Genomic DNA, 23,304 nt, shown 5'->3' on the forward strand with positions numbered 1-23,304 from the left:
GCTAGACTGGTAAGGGAGAATTGCCCTAAGAGAGCATCACATAACTTCAATCACCAAATGGCATATGAAGTCCTCCTAGACACTAGCAAGACACTGTGCATGCAGTGATCAGCCAACAGCCTGCCCAAGTGGAGGCTACCAGAAAAAAAACAAACAAAAAACACAGGAAACAGTACATCTATAAGAGCCCTGAGCCAAAGATCAGGTGGGACACTCAATCTTTCAAGTTGTCCACTTGCTCCCTTCCAAGAGTATTTTTCTTCGCTTCAATAATCTCTCATTTCTATCTCAAATTTGTTTCTGTTTCTTGGCAAATTATTTCCTCCAAGAAGACAAGAACAGAGTGAGGGAATGTATTCTCTTCCTGGGTCCACAAGGGGGTGTAGTTTCAAAGGCAAGAACTTCCCATTGCCATACCTCCACCCACATCTCCATCCGGGAGCTTAGAGGTCTTTGTTTAACTTTCACACGCACAGGAAAAAAAATCAAAAATCAATCACTCCAGGGGGAATGTAAAGGAACTCCTTTCATAGGCCAGAAAACTTGGATGGGGCAGGAATATCTTCAGGTTAAAAGTCCCCTTCCCCCACAGCAGTGCAGACTCCATTTCTGGATCCCCTTCCCTGACCTCATGGGAGCTGTGCTCTCTCTCTGTCTCTTTCTCCTTTTTCTCTCTCTCTCTCTGTCTAAATAAATCACTTTCTGCAAAACTCTATGGGGTCCAATATTTACTTATGAGCCCACCATGCCCAGCAGGATCCTCTCTCCTATTCTTGGGTGAGTGAGGGACCAAGAGCCTGGAAGAACATACCCTATGGGGGAGCTAAGCCTCCCAAGTAAGAAAACTGGTCTCAACTGGACCATGGGCTCCACCCAGACTTGCCATTGCTAAGAAGAGGAAAGCTTTCTCTTGGACCCAACTCTAATGGAATGAGAATTCCACCCAGTCACCTAAACTCAATGCCCAAAAGTCCTCCTAGGCTCCTCCATGTCTACTACAGGTACTTGAAAATCTCTTGGTTTTTACCTCCTAAATACCTTGTTCTTCTGTCTCATTTTTCTCCATCTCCTTTGCTGATGCATTATTTATGGCTACCATCATCTCTCTTATGTAGTCACAATAGTCTGCTTTATTTATTCTTTCAAATTATTTTTAATTGCAGAAAATATGAATATATTATCATTTTTTAAACATTCAAACAATATAGATAATCAAACATTCAAGAGTTAACCATGGTAAACAGCTGGGAGTGTTCCAGATATTTTCTATGCATATCTACACAGAAATTGTTTTTGGAGAAATTTTTTTTTAGCATAAATGATCTCGTAAATGATTTTGTCTCTTTCTTTTTTTTTCTTTACAACATGTCTTGAAGATCTTCCTTGTCAGTATATAGAAAACCACCTAATCTGGGCTGCTACATAGTATTCCCTGGTGTGACAGGCACCCTCTAAGATGCGTCCTGCTTCCTGTTTTCTGGTATTTACAGCCTTGTGTAATCCCCTCTGGGTGTGTCTGTGAGGGTATTTCCGGAAGAAATTAACATTTGAATCAGTAGACTAAAAAAGATCCACCCTCGTCCATGTGGATGGGCATCATACAATCTGTTGAGGGCCCAAATAGAACAAAAAGGCAGAAGAAGGGTGAGTTTTCTCTCACTCTGCTCAGGCTGACATGTCTATGGCTTTTAAATTTGAAATGAAAAAAAAAAAGTAAGTAGCTAAAAACAGTCAAGAAAATAAGGTACACAAAAATTATCTGGGTTTGGTGGTGCATGCCTGTGGTTCCAGCTACTCGGGAAGCTGAGGTGGGAGTATTGCTGGAACCATGGGAGCCAAGGCTGCCGTGAGCCAGGATCATGACACTGCACTCCAGCCTGGATGACAGAACAAGACCCTGTCTCAAAAAGAAAAAAAAAGGGAAGAAAAGAAAAAGAAAAAAAGAAAAAGTATGGAGTGGTGAGACTTGCCTTACCAGATATTAAAATTTACAATAACAGGCTGGGCACAGTGGCTCACACCTGTAATCCCAGCACTTTGGATGGATCACTTGAGGTCAAGAGTTCAAGACCAGCCTGGTCAACATGTGAAACTCTGTCTCTACTAAAAATACAAAAAGTTAGCTAGGCAGTGTGGCACACACTTGTAATCCCAGCTACTCAGGAGTCTGAGGCAGGAGAATCACTTTAGCCCAGGAGACAGAGGTTGTAGTGAGCAGAGATCACACCACTGCACTCCAGCCTGGGTGACAGAGGGAGACTCCATCTCCAAAAAAAAAAAAAAAAAAAAAAAAATTGCAATAACATAATTGCAATCAAAACAATACTATAAACTACATTAAAAGACAAATGAATGTGAGATGCAGTGCTAGGCCTATAGTACCAGCTACATGGGAAGCTGAGGCAGCAAAATCTGCTTGAACCCAGGAGTTCAAAAGTTTGAGGCTGTAGTGCACTAAGATTGTACCTGTGAATAGCCACTGCACTCTAGCCTGGAGAACATAGCAAGACCGTGTGTCAAAAAATAAAAAATAAAAAGACAACCAGGTTCTGATATTGAACTAGAGTTACATAAGATGTTACCTGGTATAGTTTGGATATGTGTCTCACCCAAATCTCATATTGAAACGTAGTCCCCAATGTTGGAGGTGGGGCTTAGGGAGGTGATTGGCTCATGGGGCAGGTTTCTCATGAATGGTTTAGTACCATCTGCCTTGGTTCTGTCCTTGTGATAATAAGTGAGTTCTCATGAGACTCGTCATTTAAAAGTGTGTGGCACCTCCCCCTTCACTCTCTTGCTCCTGCTCTAGCCATGTGATACGCCTGCGTCCCCTTTGCATTTCATCATGATTGTAAGTTTCCTGAGTCCTCCCCAGAAGCTGAGTAAACACCAGCACCATGCTTCCTGTATAGCCTACAGAGCTATGAGCTAATTAAACCTCTTTTCTTTATAAATTACCCAGGCCCAGGTATTTCTTTATAGAAAAGCAAGAACATACTAATACATTACCCTTGAGGGAAGCTGGGTTAAGGGCACCTGGGTCTCTCTGTACCAATTTCACTACCTCCTATATTAGCCTCAAGTTATTTATTTATTTTTATTATTTTTTTATTTTTTAAATTATTTAATGTTTTTATTTTTATTTATTTTATTTATTTTTAATATTTTTTATTTTTATTTTTTATTTTTTAAACTTTTTTATTTTTATTTTTTATTTTATTTTTTATTTTGTATTTTTTTTTATGCCTCTATCTCTAATTTAAAAGGGTTTTTTAAAAGACATGATAATCTGGTTAGAGGAGAGAACTTCTACAAAATATATGGATAAATATTAACAGTAACTAATATTCAAAAAGCTTTTACCAATTGAAAAAGAAAAGACGGCTCTCTGCTCCTCCTGTTCCACAGATAGCCGTCTCTTGCCTCTCATCGCCAGCCACATCCCTGAGACACCATGGGGAAGGTGAAGATCGGAGTCAACAGATTTGGTCGTATTGGGCGCCTGGTCACCAGGGCTACTTTTAACTCTGGTAAAGTGGATATTGTCGCCATCAATGATCCCTTCATTGACCTCAACTACATGGTCTACATGTTCCAGTATGATTCCACCCATGGCAAATTCCATGGCACTGTCAAGGCTGAGAACGAGAAGCTTGTCATTAATGGAAATCCCATCACCATCTTCCAGGAGCGAGATCCCTCCAAAATCAAGTGGGGCGATGCTGGCGCTGAGTACATAGTGGAGTCCACCAGCATCTTCACCACCATGGAGAAGGCTGGGGCTCACTTGCAGGCGGTAGTCAAAAGGATCATCACCTCTGCCCCCTCTGCTGATGCTCCCATGTTCATGATGGGCGTGAACCATGAGAAGTATGACAACAGCCTCAAGATCATCAGCAATGCCTCCTGCACCACCAACTGCTTAGCGCCCCTGGCCAAGGTCATCCATGACAACTTTGGTATCGTGGAAGGACTCATGACCACTGTCCATGCCATCACTGCCACCCAGAAGACAGTGGATGGCCCCTCCGGGAAACTGTGGCATGATGGCCGTGGGGCTCTCCAGAACATCATCCCTGCCTCTACTGGCACTGCCAAGGCCTTGGGCAAGGTCATCCCTGAGCTGAATGGGAAGCTCACTGGCATGGCCTTCCATGTCCCCACTGCCAACGTGTCAGTGGTGGACCTGACTTGCCGTCTGGAAAAACCTGCCAAATATGATGACAGGCGTCAGAGGGCCCCCTCAAGGGCATCCTGGGCTACACTGAACACCAGGTGGTGTCCTCTGACTTCAACAGCGACACCCATTCTTCCACCTTCGATGCTGGGGCTGGCATTGCCCTCAACGACCACTTCGTCAAGCTCATTTCCTGGTATGACAATGAATTTGGCTACAGCAACAGGGTGGTGGACCTCATGTCCCTCATGGCCTCCAAGAAGTAAGACTGGACCACCAGCCCCAGCGAGAGCACAAGAGGAAGAGAGGCCCTCACTGCTGGGGAGTCCCTGCCACACTGAGTCCCCCACCACACTGAATTGTTCCTCCTCACAGTTTCCATGCAGACCCCTTGAAGAGGGAGGGGCCTAGGGAGCCCCACCTTGTCGTGTACCATCAATAAAGTCCCCTGTGCTCAGCCAAAAAAGAAAAGACAACTGAATAGCAAGCAACTCACATAAGGGAATCTGCAAATTGTCACTAGACAGCATAAGATACTCAACATCTGTAGTAGTCAAGGAAAGGTAAATTAAACCAGGCTTTTTTTCACCCATTATATTTGCCAAATTTTACAAGCTAAAGAACGATAATGTCCAGTTCTGGCTGACAGTGTTGAAAATAGGAATTGCTACAATCTGTTAGAAAAGTAATCTGAAAACACCTATTAAAATTAGAACTGCAAGCATCCACTGACCCAGAGATTCTACCTTTGTAAATCTGTTTTACTGAAAGTCTCAGTATACCCAGGAATATTCTCAAGGAGTCATACTGTAGTAATTGTATCACTGTTAAAAACAGAAAGCAAACTTAATGTCCACCAAAAGAGAATGGTTGAATAAACAAGAGTTAATCTAATTCATTCAGAGGGAAAAGGGCAAGTTGCAGAGTAATAAGTATATAATGTCGTTTTTGCAATCCATGCCAGATCAAATAATCAACCCTGCATAAAAGAAAGGTGTATACTACTCATTACTAGCTCTGGTTACCTCCAGGATAGGAGAAGACAGGTATTATTACCTTCTGTTCTTTTTACATCATTTTTTAATTGTTTTTTTTTTTTTTTCAAAGATGGGGTTTCACCATGTTGGTCAGGCTGGTCTTGAACTCTCGACCTAAGGTGATCCACCCACCTTGGCCTCCAAAGTGCTTGGATTACAGGCGTGAGCCACCACGCCCGGCCCATTTTTTAATTCTTTAAAATAAACATGAGCCAGGCGGAGTAGCTTACACCTGTAATCCCAGCACTTTGGGTGGCTGAGGTGGGTGGATCACCTGAGATCAGGAGTTCGAAATCAGCCTGGCCAACATAGCAAAACCCTGTCTTTACTCTAATTACAAAACTTAGCTGGGCATGGTGGCAGGCACCTATAATCCCACTACTCAGGAGGCTGAGGCAGGAGAATTGCTTGAACCCAGGAGGTAGAGGTTGTGGTGAGCTGAGATTGTGCCACTGCACTCCAGCCTAGGCAACAGAGAGAGACCCTGTCTCAATAATAATAATAATTACAATAATAATAAAATAGAACAATTATAACAATATATTGTAATAAAAGCTATATAAATGTATTATCTCTTTCTCTAAATATCTTTTTGGTTTTTTTTTGAAACAGGATCTCACTCTGTTGTCCAGGCTGGAGTGCAGTGATTCAGTCATAGCCATAGCTCATTGCAGCCTTGAACTCCCTGGCTCAAGTGATCCTTCCACCTCAGCCTCCCAAGTAGCTGAGACTACAGGCACGTGTCACTATGCCTAGCTAAATTATTTTATTATTTTTAGTAGAGACAAAGTCACTATGTTGCTCAGGCTGGTTTCAAACTCCTGAGCTTAAACGATACTCTCACCTCAGCCTCCCAAGTGCTGGAATTACAGGCATAAGCTGTGATTGCAAGCCTCAAAATATCTTACTGTACTGTACTTACCCTTCTTGTAATAATGTGAGATAATACAATGCCTATTGGATGAGATGAATTGATGTGAATGATGTTAAGTACTGTGACGTAGCTTTAGGCTCCTATTGGCTTTCTGAAGATATATCAGCAGGAGGGTCATCTGCTTCAGGAGATCCTGAATCACTGAGCCATGATGATGTCTATGGTTGAATGTCTGGAGCAGACCATGTAGATGACCAGTGGGTGGATAGCATATACAGTGTGGATATGCTGGTCAAAGGGATGACTCATGTTCCAAGTAAGATGGAAGAGAACAATGAGAGATTTCATCATGCTACCCAGAACACCATGCAATTTTAAACTTATAAATTATTTCCTTTTAGAATTTTCCATTTAATATTTTCAGACCATGGTTGACTGACCATAGGTAACTGAGATTACAGAAAGTGAAATCACAGATAAGGAAGACTACTTGACTGAGATAAATACTGTGATGAGTATTTATCTCAGATAGAGTAACTCCACTTGAGTTCTTTTGGTCTGTGCTACAAAACAAAAAATATCAGAGCTGAGTAACCCAATTAAAAAAATAATAATAATAAGCCTCATGAAAGTTAAAGTTGTTAAATAAAATTCATGGCAGGCCATTGTTTTGGACTGAGTTCCAATAGACCAGACCAAACCAGAATGAAATCAGTCATGCTAGGTGCCACGTAATCAAAATGAACTTACAAAGGGGCCAATTTTCTGCGAAAACAGGATGTTCACAGCAACCAATCCGAAGTGGCCTGGTAAAGCTGAGGCTACATTCTAAGGAAGTCCCCACTGCTTTAACCCTACAAGGGAAGTAACTTCAAGTAACCTGATGTTAACCAATCCACTTTTTGCCCTATTCTGATTTCTTGTTCCTGCTCAAGCTACCTTACAAAAGCCAACTGTCCTGTCATGCCTGGCAGAGCGTCTTTCTATTTCATTGATAGGATGCTGCCCAATTCATGAGTCACTAATAAAAGCCAATTAGATTTAAAACTCATTTTGTTGAACTTCTGTTCTTTGACAAAGCCTTATCTATAGTCTCACCACTGTATCTCCATTGCCTGACAAAAGACCAGCACACGGCCACTGGAGAATACATATTTACTGAATACAAATAAAAGATGTGTGCATGATGCTAACTGAGATGCAGATGAGAAAGAATTCTGAGAACAGGGAAAAGCTTTACAAAAACAGGTGATCTATAAAATTTAGACTGAGAAAGAGTTGCCAAATTTTGGCAGGGAGAGAAGGGGATTGAAAAGAAAACCAAAGGTCCAGCATGGGCAACACAGAAGAGTGTCAAAATGTGGGTTAACTTCCCTGAGATGATGAAGCTGCCCTTCTGGAGTCATCCTGGTACAATCATTACCCATATGTTTCTCTGAGCCCGTCTCCCTGAATATTCAGAAAGTGATTTGAGGCCTAAGCAGCTCATATATGGCAAAGAACGACTGCATTAACCTTCAGGCTGCTATGAAAAGTGCCCCCCAATAAAGCTGGGTGCAATGTGAGTTTGGACAATTTCTCCTTGGGGTTTGGGTGTTTTTGAATGCATGCCCGGAGCCTGCTACAATAAATCCCTTTCTAGAATCTAAACAAACACACAGGAAAGCAGGGGAGTCAGAGGCAATAGCAGTGGTTCTCAGGGGAGCTTGGCTGATGAGAAAGACATCTGGATCAGGGGATGAGAGGGACGCTGGTGAGAGTCAGAGGACTTAGCTCGAAGTCCTTTACCGAGCCACCCAGCCTGCTTCTCCATGAAAGAATTAAGTGAAACCTCCCTTTTTTTCTATCTGGGACCCCATAAGACATCCAAAAAAGCTCCACATGGGATAGCATAATTCAACTGGAACCTGCAGCCCCCTCCTCCTGCAGAAGTCAACTAGATAGGACAAAAGACCATTTAGAGGAAGAGAACCTGTGTTGGTTCTTGATATTATATGGTGCTTCAAGTTCAAGGCGATTCAGAGTCTTAAATTCTCAACCCTGCAGCTTAAATCTTAGAGCAATGCTCATCTTTTCTTCTCCCGCATGCTACCAAACCCTATAGACCCTTGTTTCAATTTTTTTTTTTTTTTTAAGACAGAGTCTTGCTCTGTTGCCCAGGCCGAAGTGCAGTGGCGCAATCTTGGCTCACTGCAAACTCCACCTCCTGGGTTCAAGCGATTCTCCTGCCTCAGCCTCCTGAGTAGCTGGGATTACAGGTGCCCGACACCATGCCTGGCTAATTTTTGTATTTTCAGTAGAGACAGAATTTTGCCATGTTGGCCAGGGTGATCTGAAACTTCCAACCTCAGGTGATTCCCCCCACCTTGGCTTCCCAAAGTGCTGGGATTACAGGCATGAGTCACTGTACCGGCCAATCCTAACAGTTTTTAGGTGTACAGTTCAGTCACATTAAATACATTCATAATGTGCAACCATCACCAGCATCCATTTCGGTAACTCTTTTCATCTTGCAAAACTGAAACTCTATACCCATTAAACAATAACTCCTATTTCTGCCAGGACCCATTCCCTGCCCCAGTTCCTGGCAACCACCATTCTATTTTTTAAAACTTTTTTTAATTTTTAATTTTTGTGGCTACATAGTAGGTATATATATTTATGGGGTACATGAGACGTTTGCTACAGGCATGCCACGCATAATAATCTCATAATGGAAAATGGTGTATCCATCCCTTCCAGCATTTATCCTTTGCATTAAAAACAATCCAATTACACTCTTTTAGTTATTTTTAAACGTACAATTAAATTATTATTGACTATAGTCATCTGGCTTTACTATGAAATACTAGGTCTTATTTATTCTTTGTAAGTATACTTTTTTTGGCCCATCAACTACCCCACCCTTCACTACCTTTCCCAGCCTCTGGTATCCATGCTTCTACTCTCTATCTACATGAGTTCAACCGTTTTGATTTTTAAATACCACAAATAAGTGGGAACATGCAATGGTTGTCTTTCTGTGCTGGCTTATTTCACTTAGCATAATGACCTGCAGTTTGATACATGTTGTTGTAAATGACAGGATCTCATTCTTTTTCATGGCTGAATAGTACTCCATTGTTTATAGGTACATTTTGTTTATCCATTCATCTGTTGATGGATACCTACGTTATTTCCAAATCTTAGCTATTGTGAACAGTGCCGCAAAAAAACATGAGACTGCAGATATCTCTTTCACACAGTGATTTCCTTTCTTTTGATTATATATCCAGCAGTGGGATTGCTAGATCATATGGTACCTCTATTTTTAGCTTTTTGAGGAACCTCCAAGCTGTTCTCAATAGTGGTTGTGTCAATTAACATTCCCATCAACAGTATATGTGGGTTTCCTTTTCTGCACAACCTCCTTTCTTTTGGATATAAGCCATTTTAACTGGGGTAAGATGATAGCTCACTGTGATTTTGATTTGCATTTCTTTGATGACCAATGATGTTGAGCACGTTTTCATAGACCTGCTTGACATTTGTATGTCTCCTTTTGAGAAATGTCTATTTAAATCTTTTGCCCATTTTTTAAATTGGATAATTAGATTTTTTTTCCTATAGATTGTTTGTGCTTTTTATATATTCTGGTTATTAATCCCTTGTCAGATGGGTAGTTTGCAAATATTTCCTCCCAAAAAAAATCCATGGGTTGTCTCTTCACTTTGTTGATTGCATCCTTTGCTGTGTGGAAGCTTTCTAACCTGATGATCCCATTTGTCCATTTTTGCTTTGGTTGCCTGTGCTTGTCGGGTATTACTCAAGCAATTTTACCCAGACCAATTTCCTGGAGAGTTTCTCCAATGTTTTCTTGTAGTAGTTTCATAGTTTGAGGTCTTACATTTAAGTCTTTAATCCATTTTGATTTAATTTTTGTATAAGGTAAGAGATAGGGGTCTAATTTCACCCTTCTGCATATGAATATCCAGTTTCCCAGCACGATTTATTAAAAAGACTGTCTTTTCCCCATTGTATCTTCCTTGCACCCTTGCTGAAAATGAGTTCACTGCAGGAGTGTGGATTTGTTTCTGGATTCTCTCTTCTGTTCCATTGGTCTATGTGTTTGGTCTATGTGTTTGTTTTTAGACCAGTACCGTGCTGTTTTGGTTACTATTGCTCTGCAGTACAATTTAAAGTCTGGTAATATGATTCCTTCCATTTTGTTCTTTTTCCTTAGGATAGTTTTGATTATTCTGGGTCTTTTGTGGTTCTGTATAAATTTTAGGATTGTTTTTTCTATTTTTGTAAAGAATGGCATTGGTATTTTGATAGGTATTGCATTGAAAATTGAATCTGTAGATTGCTTTGGGTAGTATGGACATTTACACAGTATTGATTCTTTCAATTCATGAACATGAAATATCTTTCCATTTTTGGTGTCCTCTTCAATTTCTTTCATCAGTGTTTTATACTTTCCATAATAGAGATTTTTCACTTCTTCAATTAATTCCTATATAATTATTTTTTGTGGCTATTGTAAATGATATTGGTATTACTTTATAAATTTCTTTTTCAGATTGTTAACTGTTGGTATATAAAATGCTACTAATTTTTGTTGTTAGTCCTAATGGGTTTTTGGTTTTTTGTTTTTTTTTTTTTTTTTTTTTGGTGATGTCTTTAGGTTTTTCCAAATATAAGATCAAATCATCTGCAAACAAGAATAATATTTGATTTCTTCCTTTCCAATTTGGATAGCCTTTATTTCTTCCTCTTGTCTGATTGCCCTAACCAGGACTTCCAAACTATGTTGAATGACGGTACTGAAAATGGGCATCCTTTTCGTGTTCTAGGTCTTAGAAGAAATGCTTTTAGCTTTTCCCCATTCAGTATGATACTAGCTGTGGGTCTGTCATACATTACTTTTATTATGTCATTCAACTTTCTGTCTCTATGATTTTGACTACTCTAAGTACCTCATAAAAGTAGATTCATACAATATTTATCTTTTTATGACTGGCTTATTTCACTTAGCAAAATGTCCTCACATCAATATTGTGGCATATTACAGAATTTGCTTCCTTCTTAAGGCTAAGTAATATTCCGTTGTATGGCTATACCACATTTTGCTTTTCCATTTATTCGTCAATGGGCACTTGGGTTGCTTCCATGTTTTAGCTATTACAAATAATGCTGCTATGAACATGAGTGTACAAATACCTCTTCAAGACCCTGCTTTCAATTCTCGTGAGTGTATACCCAGAATTCAAACCCTTTTGATTCTTACTAGTGTTCCTAACCCCTGCCCTTCAGGGATGGCAGGTTTTCCATACGTTAGAGGAAATTCACACTTTGGGTAGGGGTCAGGTAGTGTTCTGGTCTTAGACAAGGAGATTGAAAATCAAGGACTGGAAAAAGTGAGAGGACCAGTGAAGAGTACAGAAAACAGTGAATTAAGAATGGCATTGGCCAACATTTCCTTGTCCTGAATATTGGGCAGAGTTCCTTTGGGCATGCAGATAACTAGTTTGTTTTTGTATACAAGATGATTTCTCTCCACTCAGAAGGCATGGGTACACAGTCTTTTTGTTTTTTATTTTATTATTTTATTTTTATTGTGAAGATGGGTATGGAGAGTTTCCCTATGTCATCAAGGTTGGTCTTAAACCTGGCCTCAAGTGATCCTCCTGCCTTGGCCTCACAAAGCTCTAAGATTACAGGTGTGAGCCACTGTGCCAGCACAATCTCTGTTTATTTCATATGGTGCTCAGTTGAGGCTCACTTTCTTATAGCTCAAGGCATTGCAAAAACAAAAGGGTGAAGCCATAGAGAAGGAACTCCATGAATAGGAAAATGACCTTAAAGAGAGAAGACCTCATTCAAAATTTTTAATGCAAGCAGAATCAGGAGAGAGCAGATTGGTTATTGCAGAAAAATCAATAAGTGGGCCAGGTGTGGTGGCTCATGCCTATAATCCCAGCACTTCGGGAAGCTGAGGCAGGTCAATTGCTGGAGTTCAGGAGATCAAGACCAGCCTGGGCAACATAGTGAAATATCACCTTTACCAAAAATAAAAAAACCTAGCCAAGTACGGTGGCACACGCGTGTTGTCCCAGCTACTCGGGAGGCTAAGGTAAGAGGAGGATGGCTTGAGGCCAGGAGGCAGAGGTTATAGTAAGCCATGTTTGTGCCACTGCACTCCAACGTGGGTGACAGAACCAGACTGTGAGAAAGAAAGAAATAAAGAGAGAGAGAGAGAGAGAAGGAAATAAAGAAAGAAGAAAGAAAGAAAGAGAAAGAATGGAGGAAGGAAGAAAAGAGACAGAGAAAAATAAGGAATTTAAAAAACAAGCTCAACAAAATCTGGAATCTCTTTATGTTTTTACAATAAAGAGATAAAAGTTATGAGGAAAAAGATAAAACATGAAAAATAGATATGTGACATCCAAAAATATATGTATATTTAGCCACTTCAGAAAGAGAGAATAGAAAAACCAAAATACAGTATTCAGCAATTTAGCATAGATTTCATGGAAAAAAAAAAAAAAAAAGACTTCAAAATCAGAAATGCTTGTGCTTAAATCTGAGCTCTGGCTTTTTTTTTTTTTTTTTTTTTTTTTTTTTTTTTTTTTTTTGAGAATAGTTTTGCTCTTATTGCCCAGGCTGGAGTATAATGGCACAATCTCAGCTCACTGCAACCTCTGCCTCCCGGGTTCAAGTGATTCTCCTGCCTCAGTCTCCAGAGTAGCTGAGATTACAGGCATGTGTCACTATGCCTGGCTAATTTTTCTATTTTTAGTAGAGACGGGGTTTCTCCATGTTGGTCAGGCTGGTCTTGAACTCCTGACCTCAGGTGATCCGCCCACCTCAGCCTCCCAAAGTGCTGGGATTATAGGCATGAGCCACCACGCCCAGCTCCTCTGGCACTTTTAACTGTGTAAACTTGGGCAACTTCTTACCCTCTCCATTTCAGTTTCTTGGTTTTATAAAATGGGTTATAATAATCATATTGATCTCTTAGGGTACTTGGGAAATTATGTGAGGTGATGTTTGTAAAATATTTGCATGAGGGTAACACATAATAAATAATAAATGGTACCTGGTATGGGATGAATGGTGTCCCTTCAAAATTCCTATGTTGAAGCCCTAACAGCTAGTCCTTCAGAATTTGACTGTATATGAAGACAGGACCTTTGAAGAGATAATTAAGTTCAAATGAGGCCAATAGAGTGAGTCATAATTCAATCTGACTGGAGATTTTTAGGAAGAGAAGATTTGGACACACAAAGAGACACCAGGAGTCCGGCCACGGTGGTTCACACCTGTAATCCCAGCACTTTGGGAGGCCAAAGCGAATGGATCACCTGAGGTCAGGAGCTCGAGACCAGCCTGGCCAACATGGTGAAACCCCATCTCTACTAAAATACAAATAATTAGCTGGGCATGGTGGCAGGTGCCTACATTCCCCCTAGCAACTCAGGAGGCTGAGGCAGGAGAATCACTTGAACCTGGAAGGCAGAGGTTGCAGTGAGCCAAGATCATGGCACTGCACTCCACCCTGGGTGGCGGAGGGAGAATCTGTTGAGAGAGAGAGAGAGACCAGGGATGCCTAGGCACAAAGGAAAGACCACGTGAGGACACAGCAGGAAGACGGCCATCTGCAAGCCAAGGAGAGAGGCCTCAGAAGAAATCAACCCTGCTAACACCTTGATCTTGAACTTCCAGACTCCAGAACTGTGGGAAAATAAATATCTGTTGCTTAAAGCACCCAGTCTATAGTATTTGGTTATGGCAGCCCTATTGAACTAATATGTAACTAATTGTAATTATTTTTAAATCCAGATGCATAGCTGAAAATCAAGGTGTTCTTCGTTTTCTATACTAATGAAGGTTCTCAGACCTATTGTGCAGAGGAAGCCAAAATCCACACTCCTTTCCTGCACGTTGGCTGGCTCGCTGCAGAGACCATTGCAGAATGACTCATCCCATTTATGGATTCAGTATAGTCTGCAGAGCTTGGTAGAGACCATCTGACAATTGCTATGAGTCAACAGCAGGGAAGTCCCTGAGAGTCTACGACCTGTTCCATTCCCCAGCCCCCAGCTCCTCTGGGCATGCCAAGACCATGACACCCCAAAATAACACAGTTCTCCCTTGGTTTCCAAATCATCAGAATTGCCCTCCCATCACCCTCCTGAAAGTCAGAAGGTCAGATTCCATCAAAGACAACCACAGATGTGGTTTTAAAATAGTCCCTTCAGAAGCCCACAATTAAAACCTAATTACATATTCTTGCCAATTAGGGAAGGAGTTGCCCTCTCTAGTGATGGCAGAGTCCCCAAAAATCCATAATCTGAAAAAAGGATGCCTGCTGTCCCCCAACAAACCACTCTCCTTTCAATGGCAGATACCTTACAAACCTCTGCCATTACTTGTAATCTTGAAGAGCTATTTAACCTCTGACCCTGATGAATTATCTTTAAAATAGTGCTAACAATGCCCACTGTTTGAAGAATCAAATGAGATCATTCAGGGTACTATGCTCACTTCCTAGGCGATGGGTTGTACCCCAAACCTCAGCACCACACAGTATACCCATTTAATGAACCTGCACATGTACCCCCAAATCTAAAAGTTGAAATTATAAAATAAAAAATAAAAGATGACAGCAACGTTTTTAAAAATAATTCATTCATTTATTCAACCAAAATTATTTGAGCCCCTCTCCCGAACTCCTATGTACTCATTCTTTTTTTCACTTAACAAATATTTACTGAACATCTGCTATATACCATCCTCCACCCCCCGCCCCCGCCCCCAGGGATGTAGCATTGAATCCTATCTAGAGAGTCTCAGCTCTAATAGAATTTGCCTTCCTTCTAGGAAGGAGACAAAGAACAAGTAGATAGATAAACCAGGTAACATCAGACAATGATAAGCTATACATGAAACAAGACACAGTAATGGGATAGAAAGTAATAAAGGAATACATTAGAGGTTGTGTGGTGGTGGAAGACTTCTCAGAGGCCTGAATATCAAGCTGGCCCTGGGAAGACCAGGAAAGAACATGTTGCCAGAAGAAGGCAAAGGGAATGACAGGTGTGTAGGTTCTAGAAGGAGAGATGCATTTAAAGAACAGAAAGATGGGCAGTCAGGGAGAGGATAAGAGATCAGGGTTAGATTGGAGATATGGTAGAGACAAGAACACCAGAGCTATTTATCTCCCTGGGTCAGTGGTCTCAGAAGACATGGAAAGTACTCAACACAGAGCAAAGAACTGAAAGATAGGATACTTAACCTCAGTTAAGACACAGGACACAGCCGGGCACGGTGGCTCACGCCTGTAATCCCAGCACTTTGGGAGGCCGAGGCGAGTGGATCACCTGAGATCAGGAGTTGAAGACCAGCCTGGCCAACACGGTGAAATCCCGTTTCTACTAAAAATACAAAAAACATTAGCTAGGTGCAGTGGCACACGCCTGCAGTCCCAGCTACTTAGGAGGCTGAGGAACGAGAATCTCTTGAACCCAGGCGGCAGAGGTTGCAGTGAGCAAAGGTTGTGCCACTGTACTATAGCCTAGGCAACAGAGCGAGACTCCCTCTCACTTAAAAAAAAATAAAAGGGAGAATAAATGTTCAGAGATGAGATCTGAGAGAAAGGTGGGGCCAAATCAGATAGAGCATCCCTGGCTGTGGTCAGATTTTTGGATTGAATTCAGAATGTAAGGCAGTGGGGTTTTTTTCCTTCCTAATTTTTTCTCTTAAGAGGTGGGGTCTGTCTCTCTCACCTAGGTTGGAGTGCAGTAAAGTGATCCTAGCTCACTGCAGCCTCAAACTCCTGGCCTGTAATACAGTGGTTCTTAACATTAACTGCATTGGGAATCACTCAGGAAACTAACAAATACTGGGCAGCAGCCTTACCGATTCTAATATAGTTGGTCTCAAGGGTAACCTGGGCATGAGGGGTTTTTAAAGCTCTCCCATGATTCCAATGGGTAGCCAAAGTTGAGACCACTAGAATGAGAACCCATGAGAGAAAAGGGGGGAACAGGAGAGTGACGTGATCTGAATTCTCTTTAAGAGAGATCTCTGTGGACAGACATGGTGGCTCATGCCTGTAATCCCAGGACTTTGGGAGGCTGAGGCAGGAGGATCAGTTGAGGCCAGGAGTTTGAGACTTTTTCTTTAGCTACGTAAAGTCTAGACGGAGCTTGGCCGGGTGTGGTGGCTCACGCCTGTAATCCCAGCACATTGGGAGGCAGAGGTGAGCGGATTACCTGAGCTCAGGAGTTCAAGACCACCCTGGGCAACATGGTGAAACCCCTTCCCTATTAAAAAAAAAAAGAAAAGAAAAAGAAAAGAAAGAGAGAGAGAAAGAAATCACTCTGGCTGCCACATAGGTATAAGACGCTCCCACACACTCTCCACTGTTTTCTTCCTTCTTTCCCCGCTTCCTGACAACCCTCAGAAATTTGACATTACTGAACATTGCAAAGAGAAAGCCCAACCAGATATTGAGAAGTGAGTATCCCACTGATTCTGCCTCCAGCTAGTGACTTTTTCCCTTTCTCTGTTTCTGGAATTGCTCATCCATTCCCTCAGGACTCGCAGCCTCCTCTCCTGAATTTTTCAGATCCAAACTTTGCACCTTCTTTGGCAGCCCTGAGGACCCCAGCCCCCAGGAAAGCAGCTCCAAGGAACATTCAGAAGCAACTTGGTGAGTTTATTTTGATGAAATACAATAATTAGTGTGCTTAGCAGCTGTTGCTATTTAAAATAAGAAAAACCTGGGCTTGAATTTAAACTGTTTGGTAAAAGCATGTGCCCCACCAATCTGGTTCAACAAAATCAGACATTATGAAATCCGCACAAGAAGTGGAGCTTGTTACAGGAAGTTAAGATGCAAATCATATTTTGTTTCAAATGAGCCCAATGAATGCATAATTTTCCACAAAGAAATACTTTTGTGTCAAGATCCTTTTACCAAGAACCGAAGTTCTTGGGCTGCAGCTGTTAGCAGTGTCTGATTGTCCATTTCATTCCGTGGGGAGTTCTGCTTTTCTAAGGAAGATTTGGAGCAAAGGTAGGAAGAGGACAGAGCAGCTCTCTCTCATCAATTGCCTTCCAGAATATTCTCTGTGAGATCTGCCAGTGCTTCCAGATGAAGGAGAGATGGAAACTTCACCCCAAAATGTAGCTCCTTGGCATAATGCATATTTTAAATTAAAGAACCTTAGAGATTAAAAGATGCTGTTAGAGACTTTTCCTTTAGCTACATGAAGACTAGACGGAGCTTGGCCGAGTGTGGTGGCTCACACCTGTAATCCCAGCACTTTGGGGGGCAGAGGCGGGCGGATTACCTGAGCTCAGGAGTTCAAGACCACTCTGGGCAACATGGTGAAACCTCGTTTCTACTAAAATACAAAAAATTAGCCAGGTGTGGTGGCACGTGCCTGTAGTCCCAGCTACTTGGGAGGCTGAGGCAGGAGAATCACTTGAACCTGGGAGGCAAAGGTTGCAGTGAGCAGAGATTGCACCGCTGCAATCCAGTTTGGGCTACAGAGTGAGACTCTGTCTCAAAAAAAAAAAAAAAAAAAGACTAGACAGACCCTACAGGAAGAACAATTGTTCTTCCTTCGCTTCCCTATCTTATTGCAGTAAAGAAGACCAACAAGAAGGTAACCACACCTAAACAGACCCTTTCACAAGATAATGTCTGTCTGCCTCTCAGGCTCATTCAATTGCCAAAAAGAACTATTCACAAATTAATCTGTTTCACTCATTCTTCCTAGTAATCACTTATTGCCTTCCACAGCATTATTGATGTTCCCCATCTTTCCTCTCCCCTCTGAAATAGGCTATGGTAAGTATCTGGGCCTTGTGGAGATATTGGGAAATCACTCTATAATTTTACCCCAGGCATAATAAATTTGCATGCCTTTTCCCTTATTAATTTGACTTTTGTCGATGAATCTTCCAAGGACAAAGGGGAAGTTTTCTCTTTGTGCCTACACAGACTACCATGCTTGTCCTCAGAATTTGCAGAGACCAGGTGTGGTGACTAATACCTGTAATCCCAGCACTTCGGGAAGCTGAAGTGGGAGGATCACTTGAGCCCAGGAGTTTGAGACCAGCCTGGGCAACATAGCAAGACCCCACCTCTACAAAAAAATTTAAAGATTCATCAAGGCATGGTGGCATGCCCCTGTAGTCCCAGCTATCAGAAGGCTGAGGTGGGAGGATCCTTAGTGCCCAGGAGTTAGAGGCTACACTGAGCTATGATCATGTTACTGCACTTCAGCTTGGGTAACAGAGTAAGATTCTGTCTCAAAAACAGAAAAAAAAAAAGAATTTGCAGAAACTGGATGTCAAATTGAATCAACAGCTACTCCCACATTATTATTCATTCAAAAGGGGCTTTTTCCCTTCTTCCCTAGCACCTTCTCTAAGCTTGGGATCATTAATTCTATTTGTCAAGAGCCTTTGATTTCAAGTGGAGGAAGCCCAATTCAAACTAAATAAACAAACAGAAAAGGCAGGAGAGGAATTATTTGCTCTTGTAGCTGGAAAGTCCAAGCATGATTTGGCTCCAGGCGTACTGGGTCCAGGTTGAGGGGGCAGGAGAAGTATCCCGTCATGGGCAAGTAAAAGGATTAACGAGCAGCCCTCTGGGCTCAGCATTCGTTGCCATGGATTTGCAATGCACTGGTTTCCAAGTTGTGCAATTTTCTTCAGGTATAGATGCAGAAATGGCTGATTGAAGAATCTGAATTGAGTTTAGCTTGACAGGTATGGTTAAAAAAAAAAAAAAGAAAAATGAGAAGTCAAGAACTATAAGAGAAATGACTATTCAGATGACCTCCCCCAAGATGGGTCTAAGTTGAGAAGGGGATGAAACCACTTTTACAAAAATTATGGCAGTGATGGCCAATTGCAGTGGCTCACACCTGCAATCCCAGCACTTTGGGAGGCTGAAGCAAGTGAATCACTTGAGGTCAGGAGTTCAAGACCAGCCTGGCCAACATGGTGAAATTCCATCTAAAAATACAAAAAGTAGCCAGGTGTGGTGGCACCTGCCTGTAGTCCCAGCTACTCAGGAGGCTGAGGCAGAGGAATCACTTGAACTTGGGAGGCAGAGGTTGCAGTGAGGTGAGATCATGCCACTGCACTCCAGCCTGCGCAACAGAGCAAGACCCTGTCTCAAAAACAAACAAATAAAAGAAAAAGAAAATGAGAGGTAGTTATGAATGAAAATCAAAGAGAAAAGAAAGAGGAACAAAGAACGGTTGTTAGTGCTGGATCAGCTCTTGTCTGATTTTTCTGGTTTCTTTTTTTACACAATGATTAATAGACTCAGCTACTCCGGGACCAGCTAATCCAGTGCTTCTCAAACTTCAGCATGCATCAGAATCTCCTCAAACGTTTGTTAAAGCATAAAAGTACTGGGCTCCTTCCCAAGAAAGTCTTGGTGGGGGTCCCAAGGGAGATAAATTCTCCCAGACCATATATAAAAGGTCTGGGAGGGGCCCAAGAATTTGTATCTGTCTTTTTTTTTTTCAGATGGAGTCTCTCTGTGTCGCCCAGGCTGGAGTGCAATGGCAGGATCTCTGCTCACTGCAACTTCCACCTCCCGGGTTCAAGTGATTCTCCAGCCTCAGTCTCCCAAGTAGCTGGGATTACAGGCATGTGCCACCACACCCAGCAAATTTTTGTATTTTTAGTAGAGACGGGCTTTCACCATGTTGGCCAGGCTGGTCTCGAACTCCTGACCTCAGGTGATCTGCCAGCCTCAGCCTCCCAAAGTACTAGGAATGCAGGTGTGAGCCACTGCACCAGGCCAGAATCACATATTCTTAATGGAAGAGAAGTTTGTTCCTACTACTAACCCACAGAACTCTTCTGACGCCAAATGTCTAGGGGCTTTTTCTCCTGCCAACCAATTCTCTTAGACCTGCTGGGTGTCCTACAGTGTAATTCAATTCTGACACTATGTACCAGGATTTAACCTCTATTAATAAAAAAATAAAATTTCATAAAATATTTTAAAGAGGTTTATTCTGAGCCAATATGAGTGACTGTGGTCCAGGGAAAACCCAAACCCAAGAAGCGTTGAGTAAAGGATCCTGAGGTGGTCAAATTACAGTTTGGCTTTATAATTTTAAGGAGGCAGGAGTTACAGGCAAAGACGTAAATCAATACAAGGAAGTTTTACATTGGTTCGGCTGAAAAAGTTAGGATGGGCTTACATCTTATAGGCAAGGGCTTACATCTATAGGCAGATTCAGAGATTCTTTCATTTGCAATTGGTTAAAGGCATAAGGCTCTGGCAGAAACTTGTATCAGCAGAAAGGAGAGTTTTAAGTTAAGGATGCTATGTAGCAAGATTGATGGCCTGCAGGCATGATTAAACCCTTGTCCTGCAAGGCCTTTGGTCCTGATTATAATTTGACACAAAGAGTCTGTTCTATCAGCCTTAATGGTCTGTAGTTTAACATAAATGTTGTCAGTTGTTGTATCTAAACCTTGAAAGGGAAAGGGTATAAGGAGGTGTGTCCAGCCCTTTCCCATCATTGCCAGACACTGAGTTTGTCTGGTTTTTTTTTTTTTTTTTTAGACAGAGTTTCACTTGTTGCACAGGCTGGAGTGCAGTGGCACGGTCCTGGCCCACTGCAACCTCCACCTCCCAGGTTCAAGTGATTCTCCTGCCTCAGCCTCCCAAGTAGCTGGGATTACAGGATCGCGCCAACACGCCCAGCTTTTTTTTTTTTTTTTTTAAATTTTTAGTAGAGACGAGGTTTCACCATGTTGGCCAGGCTGGTCTCAAACTCCTGACCTCAGGTGATCCACCCACCTCAGTCTCCCAAAGTGCTGAGATTACAGGCGTGAGCCACCACACTCAGCCAGAAACTGAGTTTTTAAGGTTTCTTTGGGGTCCCTTTGGCCAAGAGGAGTCCGTTCAATCAGTGGGAGGCTTAGGATTTTATTTTTAGTTTATAGAGCAGACCCCACAGGTTAAGAACTCATTCCCACAAGACTGCCCTCACTTCAGATACCAATCCTGGGTCTCCAGTACTTTTTGGGGGGGTGGGGGCAGGATCTCACTCTGTTGCTCAGGCTGGAGTGCAGTAGTGTGATAATGACTCACTGCAGCCTTGAACTCCCAGGCTCAAGCGATCCTTTCCCCTTAGCCTCCCAAGTATCTGGGAGCACAGATTCGTACTACCACACATGGCTAACTTTTAAATTTTTTATAGAGATCGTAACTTGCTGTGTTGTCCAGGCTGGTCTCGAACTCCTGGCCTCAAATGATCCTCCCGCTTGGGCCTCCCAAACTGCTAGGATTACAGGCACAAGCCACCGTGCCTGGCTCCTCAGTACTTCCAACCAACCAGCTCTAAGATTCCCAGGATCCCCTCCTTGGGTTCGATAATTTGCTAGAATGGCTCACAGAAATCAGAAAGACAACTTGCTTACTAGATTACCGATTTATTATTAAAAAAAAAACCTTCAGGAACAGCCAGATTAAAACATAAAACAGTATAATTGATTAAATCACTGGCCATTGGTGACTGGCTCCCTTTCTAGCCTGCCTTTCCTCCCTGAAGGTTGTGAGAGTGGGGTTGAAAGTTCCAAACTTGACTGATTGATTGAAACAGGGTCTTGTCACCCAGACTGGAGTGCATGGTGTGATCTTGGCTCACTGCAACCTCCGCCTCTCGGGTTCAAGTCATTCTCCTGGCTCAAGTAGCTGGGATTACAGGTGCGCACCTCCACGCCAGCTAATTTTTGTATTTTAGTGGAGACAGGGTTTCACCATATTGGCCAGGCTGGTCTCAAGCTCCTGACCTCAGGTAACCCACCCGCCTCGGCTTCCCAAAGGGCTGGGATTACAGGCATGAGCCACCGCGCTCAGCCTGAAAGTTCCAAACGTCTAATCCCATGGATGTGACTCCTCTGGCAACCAACTCCAAGCCTGAAGCTATCTAGGGGACCCCCCTTAAGTCACCCCATTAGCATAGACTCAGGTGTGGTTGAAAGGACCTTATTATGAATAACAACAGATGCCCCTAACATGCTATTACTCAGGAAATTACAGGAAGCTCTTGTACCAGAAACTGAGGAGGAAGACCAAGTATTTACTTCTCATTACATTGCAATATTACAGTTTCCCAAATGAAAACAAGCAAAAGTGAGGTAAATTGTTGACACAAGGCTGGAAACAACAAATTTAATAGACCAGGGGTCCCTAACTCCTGGGGCCACAGACCATGACCTGTTAGTTAGGAACCGGGCTGCACAGCAGGAAATGAGCAAGGCAAAGGAGCATTACCGTCTGAGCTCCACCTCCTGTCAGATCAGAGAGGCATTCGTTTCTCATAGGAGTGAGAACCTTATTGTGAACAGCACATTCGAGGGATCTAGGTGGCGTGCTTCTTATGAGACTCTAACGCCTGATGATCTGTCACTGTCACCCATCACCCCAGATGGGACCGTCTAGTTGCAGGAAAACAAATTCAGGGCTCCCACTGATTCTACATGATGCTGAACTGTATAATTATTTTATTATGTATTACAATGTAATAATAATAGAAATAAAATGGACATTCAACATAATGTGCTTGAATTATTCCCAAACCATCCATCTCCCTCCCTGCTGTCCATGGAAAAACTGTCTTCCACAAAACTGGTCCTGGTTGCCAGGGAGGTTGGGGACGGCTGCTATAGACCATAAACTACAGGGAAGAGCCTACGGGGAGACTCAGACAGATCTACTTCATAGGTAAGAGCAGAGTCTCAGAGGGAGCTTGTCCAGGTTCAAAATGCCCCTTGTTATGTGACCCTGGGAAAGTCATATAATGACAGTTAGAAAAAGAGGAGAGACTGGACATGGTGGCTCACACCTGTAATCCCAGCACTTTGGGAGGCTGAAGTGGGTAGATCACTTGAGGCCAGGAGTTCAAGACCAGCCTGTGCAACATGATGAAATCCCGTTTCTACTAAAAATACAAAAAAGTAGCCAGTCTTGATGGCATGCAGACATCTATCACGCAGCTGTAATCCCAGCTACTCAGGAGGCTGAGGCACAAGAATCTCCTGAACCTGGGAGGTGGAGGTTGCAGTGAGCCAGGGTCATATGACTACACTCCAGCCTCGGTGATAGAGTGAGACTCTGTCTCAAAAGAAAAATTTTAAAAAAGGAGAATATCAATTACTGCTTCATAGGGCCTTTGTGA

General features: G+C 42.4%; 1 pseudogene; it reads left to right on the forward strand.

Moving 5' to 3' along the window:
- The first annotated feature begins 3,454 nt into the window (after positions 1-3,454).
- On the forward strand, positions 3,455-4,443 carry LOC105725460 (glyceraldehyde-3-phosphate dehydrogenase-like; annotated as a pseudogene).
- The last annotated feature ends 18,861 nt before the right edge of the window (positions 4,444-23,304 follow it).

Source organism: Aotus nancymaae, unplaced genomic scaffold, assembly GCF_030222135.1.
Source record: "Aotus nancymaae isolate 86718 unplaced genomic scaffold, 86718_ANA_hifiasm-v0.15.2.pri h1tg000049l, whole genome shotgun sequence".
Taxonomy (NCBI): domain Eukaryota; kingdom Metazoa; phylum Chordata; class Mammalia; order Primates; family Aotidae; genus Aotus; species Aotus nancymaae.